Source organism: Coenobita brevimanus, chromosome 86 (genome assembly GCF_032717465.1).
Source record: "Coenobita brevimanus isolate Jiangsu-jjx chromosome 86, ASM3271746v2, whole genome shotgun sequence".
NCBI classification, from domain to species: domain Eukaryota; kingdom Metazoa; phylum Arthropoda; class Malacostraca; order Decapoda; family Coenobitidae; genus Coenobita; species Coenobita brevimanus.
In genome coordinates, this window is record NC_137039.1 from 31,513,797 (window position 1) to 31,530,516 (window position 16,720).

The following is a 16,720-nucleotide window of genomic DNA, read 5'->3' on the forward strand; positions in this document are numbered from 1 at the left end:
CTCTAACATCACTGGGTGTACTCTCTCTCTCTCTCTCTCTCTCTCTCTCTCTCTCTCTCTCTCTCTCTCTCGCAGATAATGAACTTCGGCGATCAATGAGAGAGAATGTGTGTGTGTGTGTGTGTGTGTGTGTGTGTGTGTGTGTGTACTCCACTCACACAGGCCCTTCCTCCCTCTTTCACACACACACACACACACACACACACACACACACACAAAAGCTTCTCACACTCCCTCAAACACCCCCTTCTCTCTCTCTCTCTCTCTCATCTTCTTCCCTCGTATCTTTCCTTCTACGTGTTATTACGAAGGGATGGAGGGAGGAAGGGAGAGGGTGCAGCAGGGAGGAAGGGAGAGGGTGCAGCAGGGAGGAAGGGACAGGGTGCAGCAGGGAGGAAGGGAGAGGGTGCAGCAGGGAGGAAGGGACAGGGTGCAGCAGGAAGGGAGAGGGTGCAGCAGGGAGGAAGGGAGAGGGTGCAGCAGGGAGGGAGGATGGGAGTGCAGCAGGGAGGGAGGATGGGAGTGCAGCAGGGAGGTAAGGAGTGCAGCAGAGGGAGGGAGGGAGTGCAGCAGAGGAAGGGAGGAAGGGAGGGAGGGAGTGCAACAGGATGGGAGGAAGTGTAGCAGGGAGGGAAGGAGTGTAGCAGGGAGGAAGGAGGGGAATGCAGCAGAGAGGAAGTGCAGCAGGGAGGGAGGGAGTGCAGCAAAAAGGAAGGACGGGAGTGCTGGAGAGAGGGAGGGAGGGAGTGTAGCAGAGAAGTGCAGCAGGGAGGGAGGGAGGGAGTGCAGCAGGGAGGGAGGGAGGGAGTGCAGCAGGGAGGGAGGGAGGGAGTGCAACAGGATGGGAGGAAGTGTAGCAGGGAGGGAAGGAGTGTAGCAGGGGGGGAGTGAGTGCAGCAGGGAGGGAGGGAGTGCAGAAGGGAGGAAGGAGGGGAATGCAGCAGAGAGGAAGTGCAGCAGGGAGGGAGGGAGTGCAGCAAAAAGGAAGGACGGGAGTGCTGGAGAGAGGGAGGGAGGGAGTGTAGCAGAGAAGTGCAGCAGGGAGGGAGGGAGGGAGTGCAGCAGGGAGGGAGGGAGGGAGTGCAGCAAGGAGGGAGGGAGGGAGTGCAGCAGGGAGGAAGGAAGGGAGTGCAGCAGGGAGGGAGGGAGGGCAACATACCTTACTGACCAAACCTGCTCGGCTTTCGACCTCTAACAGGGGAGGGAAGGAAGAAAGAAAGAGAGAGAGAGAGAGAGAGGGAGGGAGGGGGAGAGGAGGGAGCCTTGACGGGGACTGGGTGTTCAAGGGCGAGGGGAGGGAGGGAGGGAGTGAAGGAGTAGAGAGAAGACCGGAGAGGAGGGAAGAAGTGCCGTGGGGAGGGGGGGGGAGAGGGAAGGAGGGAGCAAGATAGATGGAGAGAGGGAGTGGGAGAGGAAGAGAGGGAGCAGGATGGATGGAGGGAGGGAGAGTGGAAGGGAGGGAGAGGGATGGATGGAAGGGGAGGGAGGGAGGGAGCGAGGGAGGGGAAGCCCGATGATGCACTGGTTAGCACGTCCAACTCGTAACTGGAAGAACTCGGGGTCAATTCTCAGGCCGATGAAATTAGGGACCTGAATAAAACATTGAATATTCGGATTTGGGTTGTCAGAAAATTTATGTCCGCCTTGATGACTCGTGGACTCGATAGGCAAGAAAATAAACGTTATATATCTTCCTTTATATCCATTTCTCTCCTCTCTCTCTCTCTCTCTCCCTCTAGCACGGAGGGATGGAGAAGTGCAGTAGGGAGGGGGGAGGAAACACTGCAAGGAGAGAGAGAGAGAGAGAGAGAGAGAGAGAGAGAGAGAGAGAGAGAGCACACAGACCTTCCTGTACAAATGAGATGCTTTGTCCTTAGCAGAGAAAAAAAAAAGTTTCTCTCTCTCTCTCTCTCTCTCTCTCTCTCTCTCTCCCCTGCAAGTTAGTTTGACAGCTGTTAACTTGCAGGACTAAAATGCCATAAGGAAGTTTACAAGAAAGGCAGTGCCGAGAGAGAGAGAGAGAGAGAGAGAGAGAGAGAGAGAGAGAGAGAGAGATAAGTTAACTTTATGTAAGAGAGAAAAACTACCTTCTATATGTGTGTGTGTGTGTGTGTGTGTGTGAGAGAGAGAGAGAGAGAGAGAGAGAGAGATACGCTAACTTTATGTAAGAGAGAAAAACTACCTTCTATATGTGTGTGTGTGTGTGTGTGTGTGTGTGTGTGTGTGTGTGAGAGAGAGAGAGAGAGAGAGAGAGAGAGAGAGAGAGACTACCTTCTACGTATATACTCCCGAATCTGGGCATTGACTGACACTCCTCTCCCTGAAGCCCAGCAGTTCTACGTCCCCCGCAACCTTTACATGTCACCACCTCGACGCTATTGCCCACCGTCAATACTGAATACACGCCAGGACTGTTTCATTCACCCAGGACTGGTATGGGAGTATTATAGACGATATTTTTATGCCAGTGGGTCTTGTGAATAATAAGAATGGGATATTTTTATGAAGTTTAACCCGTCACACTACATCAAGGGTGGGATCGAAACCTAGTCCGTTCAAACAGCAGATAGCCTCTCTAGCCACTTCAGTCCCACCTTCAACCAGTCCTAATTATGGTGTCTATACTTCTTTTACACTAATCTGGCCCAGATTATAAGCCTCATGTAGGTAGCAAAAATGAAAAAATGAAAACGATAATGCACTAGATAAAAACAATCATGATTCTGAAAAAGCCATGAATCCCAAAACAGAAGAGGCCAAAAAACCGTCTGAATTTTAACGACGCGACAAAACACCAAGTAGACGTAAGAAAAAAAAAATGTCAATTCTGATGAAGCCCCCAGGTAGACGTAAAAGTAAATAAAATCATTCGGACTAAATTACATCCACGAAGCCCCAGGTAGACGTAAAAGGTAAGAAAATCGTCTGAAGTCCACTAAATCCCTATAAATCCCCGACATTCCTGCTAAGCGTGGTTACATCAGCATAAAGGTTGAGCTGTTTCATCCGTACAGTAAATGACACTCGTAAAATTAATACCTGTTTGTCTTGGGTACTGTTTTAATTTCACACACACACACACACACACACACACACACATACACACACACACACTTCTACCATACGCACATGCATACACAAACACACACACACACACTTCTACCTTACACACATGCATACACACACACACACACACACACACACACACACACACACACAAGCTTCTATCTTACACGCACACGCACACATACTTCCATCTTACACACACACGCACACACACACTTCCTTCTTACACACACACACACACACACACACACACACACACATACACACACACGCACACACACATGCATAAACACACCCTGTCTTGTCATGTCAGACTCAGTATATTAATTTTTCGAGAGAGAGAGAGAGAGAGAGAGAGAGAGGGTGGAGTTGCTGGCAAAGGTGCAGTGTAGGAGGGAGACAAGAATGGAGAGAGAGAGAGAGAGAGAGAATAGGTGGGCAAAGGGAAATAGAGAGAGCTAGGGGAGTGGAAGAGAGAAGAGAGAGAGACAATGAAGGAAGGAAGAGGGTAGGCATGTTGACAGATAGACAGATAGGTAGGTAGGTAGGAAAGGAGGGAGGAATAGGAGTGGACAGAGAAGAGAGGAAGAAATGGAGATATTGGAGGGAAAGAGGTAGGTAGGAAGGAAGGGGGAGAGAGAGATGTGGGCAGGAAGAAGAGAGTAAAGAGAGAAAGAGATGGGGATAAGGAGAGAAAAAAAGAGAGAAAAAGAAAAAGGGGAAAAGAGAGAAGGGAATAGAAAACATAAAGGAGGAGAGGAAAGGAAGGAAGGAGAGAGAAGGCAAGAAGAGAGAAAGATAAAGCTGAGAGGGGGAGAGGAAGGGGTAAGGAGACGAGGGCAGGGGGAGAGAGAGGAGGGAGGAAAGAGGGAGGGAGGGAGGGAGGTTAAGGGAACATTTGGCAACGACGCAAGAGAGAGAGAGAGAGAGAGAGAGTACAATGGCTGTGTCTAGCCTCTCCTCTCTCTCTCTCTCTCTCTCTCTCTCTCTCTCTCACTTGAAGGAGTGACTTGCATTCCTCTCTTGTCATTTACACCCCTCTCCCCCCCATCTCTCTCTCTCTCTCTCTCTCTCTCTCTCTCTTTCGCATATTCGGGTATATTTATTTTAACCAGAGAGAGAGAGAGAGAGAGAGAACAAAGCACTACACTTCCCAGAGTCAGTCTCGCTTCAATGTTAACTCTTATGACTAACTCCTAACCCTTTCCCTCAAGCTGCTAACTCCTAACCCTTTCCCTCAAGCTGCTAACTCCTAACCCTTCCCCTCAAGCTGCTAACTCCTAACCCTTCCCCTTAAACTGCTGACTCCTAACCCTTCCCTCAAGCTGCTAACTCCTAACCCTTTCCCTCAAGCTGCTAACTCCTAACCCTTCCCCTCAAACTGCTAACTCCTAACCCTTCCCCTCAAACTGCTAACTCCTAACCCTTTCCCTCAAGCTGCTAACTCCTAACCCTTTCCCTCAAGCTGCTAACTCCTAACTCTTTCCCTCAAGCTGCTAACTCCTAACTCTTTCCCTCAAGCTGCTGACTCCTAACTCTTCCCCTCAAGCTGCTAACTCCTTACTCTTTCCCTCAAGCTGCTAACTCCTAACCCTTTCCCTCAAGCTGCTATCTCCTCTTTCCCTCAAGCTGCTAACTCCTAACTCTTTCCCTCAAGCTGCTGACTCCTAACTCTTCCCCTCAAGCTGCTAACTCCTAACCCTTCCCCTCAAGCTGCTAACTCCTAACCCTTTCCCTCAAGCTGCTAACTCCTAACTCTTCCCCTCACGCTGCTAACTCCTAACCCTTCCCCTCAAGCTGCTAACTCCTAACCCTTTCTCTCAAGCTGCTAACTCCTAACCCTTTCTCTCAAGCTGCTAACTCCTAACCCTTTCTCTCAAGCTGCTAACTCCTAACCCTTTCCCTCAAGATAAGCCAAAGATAAGACAAAGTAGCGACGTGGTATTGGAGACTGCGTAGTTCCTCTTCCTTAGCGATTTATTCTTTCATATTATTCCGTAGCATTTTCTGGTATGCCATTTATAGTTTTCTAATACCGAGAAAGTATCAATAACAGAGGAGGATACTGGGGGGTAGAGAATAAATCGCTAAGGAAGAGCTGCTACGGGCATCCATTAACCTACACGAGGATGATGAGGAGTAATGTAAAAAAAAAAAAATAAATCGCTAAGGAAGAGGTGTTAGGGACGTCCATTACCCTAGACGAGGATACTGCGAGGTAATGTAAAAAATAAATCGCTAAGGAGGAAGAGTTAAGAACATCCAGAGCCACGCAGAACACGCCCCTTACTAACAAGAGGAAATAATCAAAGTGAGTGTGGGGTAGATGACCAGGCGATTATGTGTGTGTGTGTGTGTGTGTGTGTGTGTGTGTGTGTGTGTGTGTGTCTCCGTGCGTGTGTGTTTGTATGTCTCTTTCCGTGTGTGTGTGTGTGTGTGTGTGTGTGTGTGTGTGTGTGTGTGTGTGTGTGTGTGTGTGTGCAATAAAGGATCAAAAAACCTCCAGTCACCTCTCAGGGAATCGAACCCACGCACGGCCATCCCTCCGGCCGGGGCGCCCTAACCACTGCACCACCACGCGCAGGCGAACAAAGCAGAATGTTTATAATTCAAAGATAAAGGAAACTTATGAGTTGCTTTAAACGTCCTAGTCTCTCTCTCTCTCTCTCTCTCTCTCTCTCTCTCTTATATACTTGAGGGATGTTTTGACTAGTAACCAAGGAGACTCATCGAATTTCACGCTACCAAAACAGTGCTAAAAGTTGCTCTCTCTCTCTCTCGTCCAGTTCCGTCATATGAACACAAACCGAGTAAAGACAGAAATAAAGTGAGTATAATTTAGTGCGTTAAGTGGTCTATAAGGGTTTCAATCTGAGGGCTGGTTGGGGTCTATTGCTCACATACTGTAGTGCCACTCAAGGGCGGGCGAGGCTGGTCACCCTTACCTTAAATGTCGGGACTGAGTAGCCGAGAGAGAGAGAGAGAGAGAGAGAGAGAGAGAGAGAGAGAGAATAAAACCACCAAACAGACAGACAAACTAAGTAAAATCACCTTGAATTACAACTTATAAGACCTCCACAAAGGTAAAACTATTCTGACTCCTAAATTCAGACCCATATCTCTCGTCAATGGCTGATAATGAGAGAGAGTTGGGCATAAATCACCCCAGTTTGACCTAATCCTTTAATAAAATCCCCCGAGGCCGGATTAATTAGGGAAGGTAGGGCTCTTCGCACGTGGAAATATATACAGAGAGGCTTAAAATCGCGGCTGGGAGAAAACAAACACTAATGACACAGACACACACACACACACACACACACACACACACCACACACACACACACACACGCAAACCATTAGATACCATTAGACAGGTGTGGCTAACTAGGGGTCACCTGAATCTCCCACCGTACATTCCATTCTTGCCCTCTCCAGACGATTTTCTTCAGTTTACAAGGGACTTCGAAGTGCAAAAAGGTAATCTATGGACTCCAGAAACCCCTCCACCACTACAGATCCTTCCTGAGCTGGGCAAAATCGTCTGGAGTTAGGAAAAATACAATAAAAATCTCATCTTCAATTTGAAGGAGTTTGCCATCACTTAAATAAATAATGATAATTTCTTCGGACGATTTCACTAAGCTTTCTGGAGACACAGAATTGGAGGGGTTAGATACAGCCTCCATTAACCCCTCCACTGCCACTAAAAATCCCTCCTTGGCTGAATAAAATCGCCTGGATCAGCAAAGGGCCAGATAACAACGCCATTCTCTGGGTTAAGGCTCCGTATTCCCGTCGGTTAAGGAAGCTCCCTAACACCTTTTCCTAAGCGATTTATTTTGCTTATAACACCTTACTGTACTTTTCTCTGTGACGAAAATCCTTCAAACATCGCCATACGCTGCATAAATAACGTACAAATGATGAAAGTAATGAAAGGAGGGGGGAAGGGGAACGAAAAACACATCCAACCCCTCTAGTCCAGTACTCTCCTAAGCTGAATAAAATCGTCTGAAGAGAGTAAAACAAAGAAATAATCCATGAGAGTGAGGGGATTATTGTTTTTTTTTTTTTTTTTTTTTTTAAGATGTTTGGCCCAGGGAGAAAATTCTTGGTTTATGTAGGTCTTATGTACTGTTCTTCTGGCCTGTGTGTGTGTGTGTGTGTGTGTGTGTGTGTGTGTGTTTCTATTCTGCCGGTTTTGTGCATGTGCGTGTGTGCCAGTGAGAATGCAGTGTGTGTGTGTGTGTGTGTGTGTGTGTGAGAGAGAGAGAGAGAGAGAGAGAGAGAGAGAGAGAGAGAGAGACTACAATGTGTGCAAGAGGGAGCAGGGAAGCTCATCATACAGCTCTTCTCATCCGGATGGAATCAAGGCTCTTTCGCGTCATCAACTCTCTCTCTCTAACTTCCCAAACAAAACTTTCCTACATTCTTATATCCGTTCTACCTTTCTCTTAAAAAAAAAAAAAAAAAAGTTTCATTTTTTCCTAGTCCACATTTGCTCCGTATCTCCAAAAACATCATCATCATCATTACTACCATCAACATATCCTCACCACCATCACCACCACAACCACAGTCACCGCCGCAACTAGTACCACCACCACCACCACCGCCATCATCATCACAACCACCACCATTATCCTCACCACCATGACCACCATCAACATTACACAACTACCACCACCACAACCAGTATCCTCACCACCACCAACATTACCACCACCACCACAAGCACATACCCTTCCTACCACACTGACCTTTCGCCCTTGACTAAAAAAAAAAGAAAAGAAAAAAAGAAGAAAGCTAATATGAATTTTTGCTTTCTCCATTAACTTTTTCTCGAAGAGGTTAGGACGGCTGACTAGGAACTACGGCTAGGTCTAGTAATTGTCTATCTACCTGTCTATCTATCTATCTAACTCTGTCTACCTATCCCTGTAGCAGACTCTAATGATCCAAGTCTGCGTCTATTTCCCTGTCTATATTATCTATTTATTTATCTATCTGTCTACCTCTCGCAGACTAATCTAATGATCTAAGTCTGCGTCTATCCCGATTTCTATATCTATTTATTTCATCTATTTATGTGTCTGTCTGTCTGTTTGTCTATCTATTTGTCTGCTTGTGTCTACCTATCTCTCTAGCTGTCTGTCTGTCTAATAATCAACCCGCAATTCTGTCTATCTATCTACCTATCTGCCTACCCCTCTCTCCAGCTGTCTGTATAATCTATCTATATTTTTATCTGCCTGTCTGTCCATCTGTCTGCCTATCTGCGTCTATCTATCAGCCTACCTATTCATCTATCTATCACTCTTGGCTGATATATAAGAAGTGGTGAGAATCTGATATATTCATACTTGACTCACCTGATTCTTATGTATGTCAACTACACTCTCTCTCTCTCTCCCTCCCTCCCTCTCTCTCTCTCTCTCTCTCTCTCTCCCTCTCTCTCTCTTTCCTTTTTGGCTCTCTTCCCTCCAACCTCCCCCTTCCACATCATTCTCTCCCTCTCTCTCTCTCTCGGACCGGTTGTGGGGTAGGGCGTTCTCAATGGTGAGCTGCCATAAGTGGAGAGAGAGAGAGAGAGAGAGAGAGAGAGAGAGAGAGAGAGGAGGAAGTAATGGTGAGAGCAAGAGGAGGGAGGGAGAGGTGAGAGAGAGAGAGAGAGAGAGAGGAGGAAGTAATGGAGAGAGCAAGAAGAGGGAGGGAGAGGTGAGAGAGAATAAAAAGAGTAAGAGGAAACAAAGACAGTGAGGAGGAGAAGGAGGAGGAAGGGGAGGAGGAGGAAGCTGGAAGAGCGAGGGGAGGGAGGGAGGGAGAGAAGAATGAGGGAGGAAAAAGACAAGGAAATAATGAACAGAACGAAGAATGCGAGGGAGACTGGAGAGAGAGAGAGAGAGAGAGAGAGAGAGAGAGAGAGAGAGAGAGAGAGAGAGAGAGAGAGACGGAAGGAGGGAGAGGAGAAGTGAAGGAAGTGTGGGGGGAAGGAAGGAGGAGAAGCAGGTAAGCCAGGAGGAGGAAAGAAGGTAGGAGAGGAGGCAAAGATACTGGTGATAGAAGTAAAAGAGAGACTGAAAGAGAGAGGGAAAAAGAGCAGGAGGAAGAAGAGTGAAGGAAGGATGGAAGAAAAGGCAGGAGGGAGAGAAGAAGAAAAGGAAGGAAGGAAGGAAGGAAGGATGGAAGAAATGACAGGAGGGAGAAAAGAATAAAACGAAGGAAGGGAAAAGGGATGGAAGGAAAGAAGGACGGAGGAGAAAAGCGGATGGAAGGAAGGAAGGAAGGAGCATGCAATCAACCAAGCAAAGGAGGAAGGAAGAAAACAAGGAAGAATGGATGTAAGAAAGAAGGGAGAGAGGCTGGAGAGAAGGAAGAAAGAAGCCAACAGAAGTAACCTACAGGGAAGAGCCTAATACTGCAGTAAGCTGGTTAAGTCATAATCAGCAAAAAGAAGAAGAAGAAGAAGAGGAAGAGGAGGAGGAGGAGGAGGAGGAGGAAAGAAAAAGACGTAGCCGGCAAGAAACAGTGAGAAGAACCTGGGGCCGTCTCTACATCAGAATTAAATCTTTTGGTCGGAATACAAAATAAATATAGAACAATACGATAAAAAAATGAGACTGATTTTAATTATAGAAACTAAATCATGGAACAACTATAATGCTGTAGCCTACGTATATTATCCAATGTTTTATTATAAGAATTTTGAAGGATAATTATTTTTTTTAGAATATCGCTTGCAAATGCCTACTGTTGATCTGTTGCTTCTCTTGGTATCAATTGCTGGTACTCTTGTGACCTATGAAACGTGAACCCCGTGGACTGCAGGCTTAGGTTGTCAAGGTCCTCGTTTTTCTCACGTACAAGTAACGGCGACTGGTATGATTCCTCTTCTCAAACCCCCTTATTCTTGTCCATATATCTGACATTTATGCAGTTTTTTTCCGTGTCTCAAACTCTATATATTTGACGTTCAACGCCTCTCCATTACAACTAACACCAATACTGTTTCTCATTTACTTCTCTCAAACCAGTGTATTACATTCTCTTTCCAAAAGGCTATTTATAAATCCTGTAATTCCTTCATAAGAGCTCTGAGCCTTTTTCTCATTTTAAAGAAACTCCGCCGTTTATGCTTATTATTATTATTATTATTATTATTATTATTATACACTTTTATCAACATTTATTCATATTTAAGTTCCCTGCGAATGACTTTATTATACGTTATTTTCCCGTGGCATTTGTATACGGAAAAATAAAATGAAAAATGATACTGGACCAAAGAATGAATTTTGTATGGTGCATATGACCAAAACTGAATCGTATAATCTAGATGAGGTCTCACTAAAGGAGAATAGCGGTATTATGCTGGCTGATTTACTGCTCACATGTTTAGATGAGAGAGAGAGAGAGAGAGAGAGAGAGAGAGAGAGAGAGAGACTATGAGTAAGAAGAAAGGAATAAGCACAAGTGAGTCACCAAGAGTTCCGAAAAACAGAACAGGAGAGAGAGAGAGAGAGAGAGAGAGAGAGAGAGAGAGAGAGAGAGAGAGAGAGAGAGGTATATTTATGCGGGCGTCAGTGCATACGTGAGTGTATGTGTATATACGTAGTGTTTGTTTATAAATGTTTGTGCGTCTGTGAACTGTGTGTATATTATGTCCACAGCATGCGTATGTGTTTTACTATGTGTGTACATGTGTGTGTGTTCGTATATACCGTGTGTGTGTTCGTTTGTCAATGTGCATGTGTGTTTGAATATGTATATGCGTTCGTTCGAGAATATGTGTGCGTGTCATTGTATGTTTGCGTGCGTGTGTGTGTGTGTGTGTGTGTGTGTGTGTGTGTGTGTGTGTGTGTGTGTACGTCTGGGACATGTACGTGTGCACTAGCCCGTCTGCGTGTATACGTTTAGGGCATGTGTGTGTGTGTGTGTGTGTGTGTGTGTGTGTGTGTGTGTGTGTGTGTGTGTGCGTACGTCTGGGACATGTACGTGTGTGCACTAGCCCGTCTGCGTGTTTACGTGTGTGTGTGTGTGTGTGTGTGTGTGTGTGTGTGTGTGTGTGTGTGTGTGTGTGTGTGTGTGTGTGTGTGTGTGTGTGTGTGTGCCTGAGGGGAACAAGGATACAAGTACCGCATTCCATAGTGGAGGTGGGGAGGAGCAGGAGGAGGGAGAAGGGAGAGGAGTGGAGGGAAGGGGGTGGGAGCAAGGGAGAGTTGAAGGGCGGAGAGAGAGAGAGAGAGAGAGAGAGAGAGAGAGAGAGAGAGATGAAGGTTGATGAAAAAGGAAGGACAGAAGGAAGGATGCAAAAAATATGAATAAAGGAAGGATAATACGATAAAAAAATAACGAAGAGAACAGGGAAGGAAGATAAGACAGAAGGAAGGAAGGAAGGAAGGAGGAAAATACCACGATAAAACTAAGAAATGAAGGAAGGAATAAGATGATGCGAAAGAAGGATGGAAGAGATACGATAAAAGAAAGGCAGAAGCGATATGATGAAAGGAAGGATATGAAGGAAAGTCGGAAGGAAGACAGAAAAAGGAGGGATGGAAAAAAGGGGAAAGAAAATAGGAGAAACGAAGAAAAACGGGATAAAGTGGAAAGACGGAAGACAGAAGAGAGGAAGGAAGGAGGAAAAACGAGACAGCAGGAAGGAAGGAGGAGAGATAGAAGGAAGGAAGATAACATGGAAGGAATAAAGATAGAACGAAGGGAGGAAGACAGGAAGAAAAGGAAGGAAGGAAGGAAGGAAAGGAAGATAGGAAGGAAGGAAGGAAGATAGAACGCACTAAGGGACGGTCTGGTTTATCTCCCTCCCTCCCTCCCTCCCCTCCCCCTTCCTTAGATGACAATGACCTCATCTCTCCCCTCCCTCTCCCCCTCCTCTCTCTCTCTCTCTCTCTCTCTCTCTCTCTCTCTCAACTGCGACTCAAAGGGAAGGTCGGTGAGTGCAGTAGTAGTAGTAGTAGTAGTAGGAGTGCAGTAGTAGTAGTAGAGTGCCGTAGTAGTAACGAGTGCAGTAGTAGTAGTAGAGGAGGTGGTGGTGGTCTAGTCTAGTGGTTAGAGAAGCTGGATGCTGTTGAAAAGACCGCGGGTTCGATTCACGCAAAAGAAGAGCTTATATTTTAAATTTCGTAGTAAGGTATATCACTAATCCTCCTCAAGACAATCCCGCTGATATCAATACACCAATGAGACAGTCCATTTAGTACTGACGGTGGGTATTGGTGCCGAAGAGGTGACATGTGAAGGTGGGTGACATGGAGAACACAGTGTCAAGTAATGGAGTTGGGGTCATTAAATTACGTATTCTCGTTTGTATAAAGACTTCAGACGATTTTCTTCATCCGAGTCATACGCCTGAGAGTTATTACTGGCACCATCAATCCTCTCGTACTTTGGGACATATCTTGTATTCTTTAATCCATACAGCACCAGACGATTTTAATATGCCGAGAATGAGTCAAAGGAGCCTGATATTACGGTACACTGCCCAGAATAAATCGCTTAAGAAAGGGTGTCACGAAATCTTAAACAGTGCCACCACGAGCTACCATATGAAGGGACACACTACCGGAGTCCAATTTAAATGCCTGCCACACCTTGATTCGAACCCAGCTCATGGAACCCTGAACGTGTGTGTGTGTGTGTGTGTGTGTGTGTGTGTGTGTGTGTGTGTGTGTGTGTGGCGCCAAACATCAGATAGATAAAGATATGGGTGGACAGGTGGACAGACAGACTGATAGACAGAGTGATGGACAGAATGACATGTAGCTTAAACATATACTGAATTCTCTCTCTCTCTCTCTCTCTCTCTCTCTCTCTCTCTCTCTCTCTCTCTCTCTCACACACACACACACACACACAAATATTCATGTACATATATTTGTAGGAGTATGCATGATGTGTGGAGGTGCAAGTACATGTGCACCTTTGTCTATGCATACTTTCGTGTCCACGTCTGTGTGTACCTCTGCGTGTGTGAAGTCGTACATGTGAGTCTTTTTCCGGATGAGTGGGCATGTGTGTACGTACATATGTAGGTATTTGTGTGTGTAGGTATTTATGTGTTTCTTTGTAAGCCTTCCTGTCTATTTTTGTGTACATCCGTGTACCTGTGTGCGACTGTGGATGTGTGCCAGTGTGTGTGTGTGTGTGCCAATCTGTGTACGCGTAAGTGCAAGTGTGTGTGTGTGTGTGTGTGTGTGTGTGTGTGTACAGTACATACAGGTGTTCACAGTGTACGTTTGGATGTACTCTCTCTGGATTAGCATTTCGTAACACCTTTTCCTCATCGACTTATTCTACGCCTTAACTCTCAGGTTCCTATGACTCAGATGAATAAAATCGCCTGACATTTCGTAGCGCCTCTCCCTCACTGATTAATTCTACACCTTAACTCTGAGGACCCAGTGACTTACCCTCAGTTAAATAACATCGGGTGCCATTTCGTAACATCTCCTCCTCACCGACTTATCCTACACTAAACTCTCCCACGCTCACATGACTTATTCAGTATAATCATTTGACATTTCGTAAAACCTCTTCACCACCGACTTATTTTATACATCACTTCTCGAGTGCTGACGGAGGTGATGGAGAGGGAGGGCTTCACGCGGTGGCACGGATATACCCAGGGCGGAGGAACTACCAGGTTATGTACAAATCCCTCCCTATCCCCCGCAAGGATGAAGGACTGAAGGACAAGCGTAACTTCAGCCTGCAGTCGATCGAGTTCACGTTCAAATGAGCCTGGGGTTACAACTACACTCGCTTTACGCTAACTACGGTCGTTTTACGCTAATTATACTCGTTTTACGATAACTATAACGCTAACTATACTCGTTTTACGCTAACTATACTCATTTTACGTTAACTATACTCATTTTACGCTAACTATACTCGTTTCACGCTAACTATACTCGTTTTACGTTATCTTGGCCTAAATTTGCCATCTCTCCATCTTGAATGCAGATTGATAATTACAGATTAGCAATAAAACATGAGGCTAGTCACGAAGAAGTGCTATGGAAAGAATGTAGAGAACTAGCACTGTCTAATACTGAGCTACGTGACATAATCTGCAAAAGGACGAAAATCTGGCCCAGGTTAGAGTGAAAGAACTATACGCAAAATAAATAGGTTAAGTGCAAGTGTTAAGAAATAAGTCATAGGAGCCTTAGTACAAGGTGTAACATGCAAAATGATTCGGTAAAGTGAAAGTGTTAAGAAATGAGTCACGTGAGCCTGAGTGATAAGGTGATATATGCAAAATAAATCGGTAAACTTAAACTGTTACGAATTTCACCATCCCAACGAGAACAAGGCCCAGGTGTCTCGTAAACGACAAGGATTGCACCATAAATATTCCCCTACACCATAACACACAACCGTCGCTTTCCCTGCCAGGTCCCTAATTTACTTCTGGACCAGGATGCGTATTTTCGTTGGTTAAAAAAGCTCCCTAACACCTCTTCCTTAGCTATTTATTTCTGGATACAACTGTTTAATATCCTTCTGCATATTATTCACGCAGAGTATAGCGATATTGGAAGGATTTATGTAACGCAGAAAAGGACAGTAAGGTGTAATAAAAAAAATAATTCGCTTAGGGATGGGTGTTAGGGAGCAATCGCTGTTTTATAATACAAGTTCCTACTTCAGGTCAAGATTACATTTCCTCAGCCATCACTTTACCATCCATGTCCCTATTCCACTTTACTGGAAAAAAAAACTACAGATCATATTTGCATGCCTCCTGGTGATTTATTTGTCTATCTATCTATTTATCTATCTATCTATTAATTTATTAGAGGAGAGACTTCTCGAATTAAAGGGGTCTCATACAGTAGCCTTCACCAACCCTTTGTGGGGGTTTTAAGGGTTGAAGGGATGTGTGTGTATGTGTGTGTGTGTGTATGTGTGTGTGTGTACATGTCCTAGTTAGTACATTTTTCCTATATATGTGTGTGTGTGTGTGTGTGTGTGTCCTAGTTAGTACATTTTTCCTGTGTGTGTGTGTGTGTCCTAGTTAGTACATTTTTCCTGTGTGTGTGTGTGTGTGTGTGTGTGTGTGTGTGTGTGTGTGTGTGTGTGCATTTTTCCTGTGTGTGTGTGTGTGTGTGTGTGTATGTGTGTACATGTCCTAGTTAGTACATTTTTCCTGTGTGTGTGTGTGTGTGTGTGTGTGTTATAGTACATTTTTCCTGTGTGTGTGTGTGTGTGTGTGTACATGTCCTAGTTAGTACATTGTTCCTGTGTGTGTGTGTGTGTGTGTGTAAGGCCCAGTGTGTGTACGTGTACCTGTGTATGTATACCTGTGTACGTGTGTGCGTGTGTACATGAGCGCCTGACTGAGCGTTGCCATGACAACCAGACACAGTTGCCAGATAATGTTTTTCCAAGGCTATTTTTATTACCCCATCGATAATATTGTCACTTGCCCATACTGACAGATAGATACACAAATAGATGGATAGATAGATCGATAGATGTGTGGACTGATTGATGCAAGTCACAGGAGCACTTCGCCGATAGATAAATAGATAGATATAGACTTCTTTCCCTATAGGCAGCTAAACTGGTCGATAGATAATACTGTCACAGAAGATGGGGATAGATAGATATGGAAAAATAGATGTAATGTCCGTACTAGGCAAAGATAGATAAACAAGAGAATAATGTAACAAGACCGAACAGGAGGGAAAAAAATACAGATAGATAGATACAATGCACTGATAGATATGCAGATAGATAGACTGATAGATAGACAGGCGTACGTGTATATAAAGTACATACAAAAAGATATCTATTGCATATGGACATAGGAAGATAGATAAATATTTAAATAGTTTGATAGATAGAACAGTGAAATATACCTTCGATAGATGTAAATGTAACCTAATACCGAGGTCTATTATTGAACTGAGAGAGAGAGAGAGAGAGAGAATGTGCGTAATGAAAGGACCTACAGACAGACATACAGACAGCTAGATAGATACACGCATGGATAGATAGACTGATAGATAAACAGACGTGACTACAAAGGCAATAGACAGATAGGCAGATAGATAAAGTAGACAGATAAGCTAAGATACCGAGTGAGAGCAAAAGTTACAGGGATAAGTAGCAACCCAAAAGGTCCTACGATCCATACCGAAGAGGAACCACGGATCGATAGACTGATAGACCAAACTGAGCGATAGATAGACCCTGATGAACTGATAGATAAAACCCAATAGATTAAAGGCTAGGGCCCAAAAAGACAGACAGACGGACAGATAGACAGAAGCGATAGATAGGACATTAACTATCCACTAGAGGGCGAGATAGGCAACAAAAGAGCGAGGACGATAGATAGAAACAGCCAGAGCGATAGACTGAGCCGGAGCGATAGATAGAAGAGTAACTACTCGCTTCACTTCCTCCTTGTGTTTCCATGGCAACCAGACTCCAGGCGGGGGAGAGAGAGAGAGAGAGAGAGAGACTCAGGTCAAGAGGAGGATGAAGTGAGAGAGAGAGAGAGAGGGAGGGAGGAAGAGAAGGAGGTACAAGAGGGCGAGAATGGAGAGACTTCATAAGGAGATGAGAGAGAGAGAGAGAGAGAGAGACGGGGACCTTTCTCTGACAGCAACCGGTTAATTATA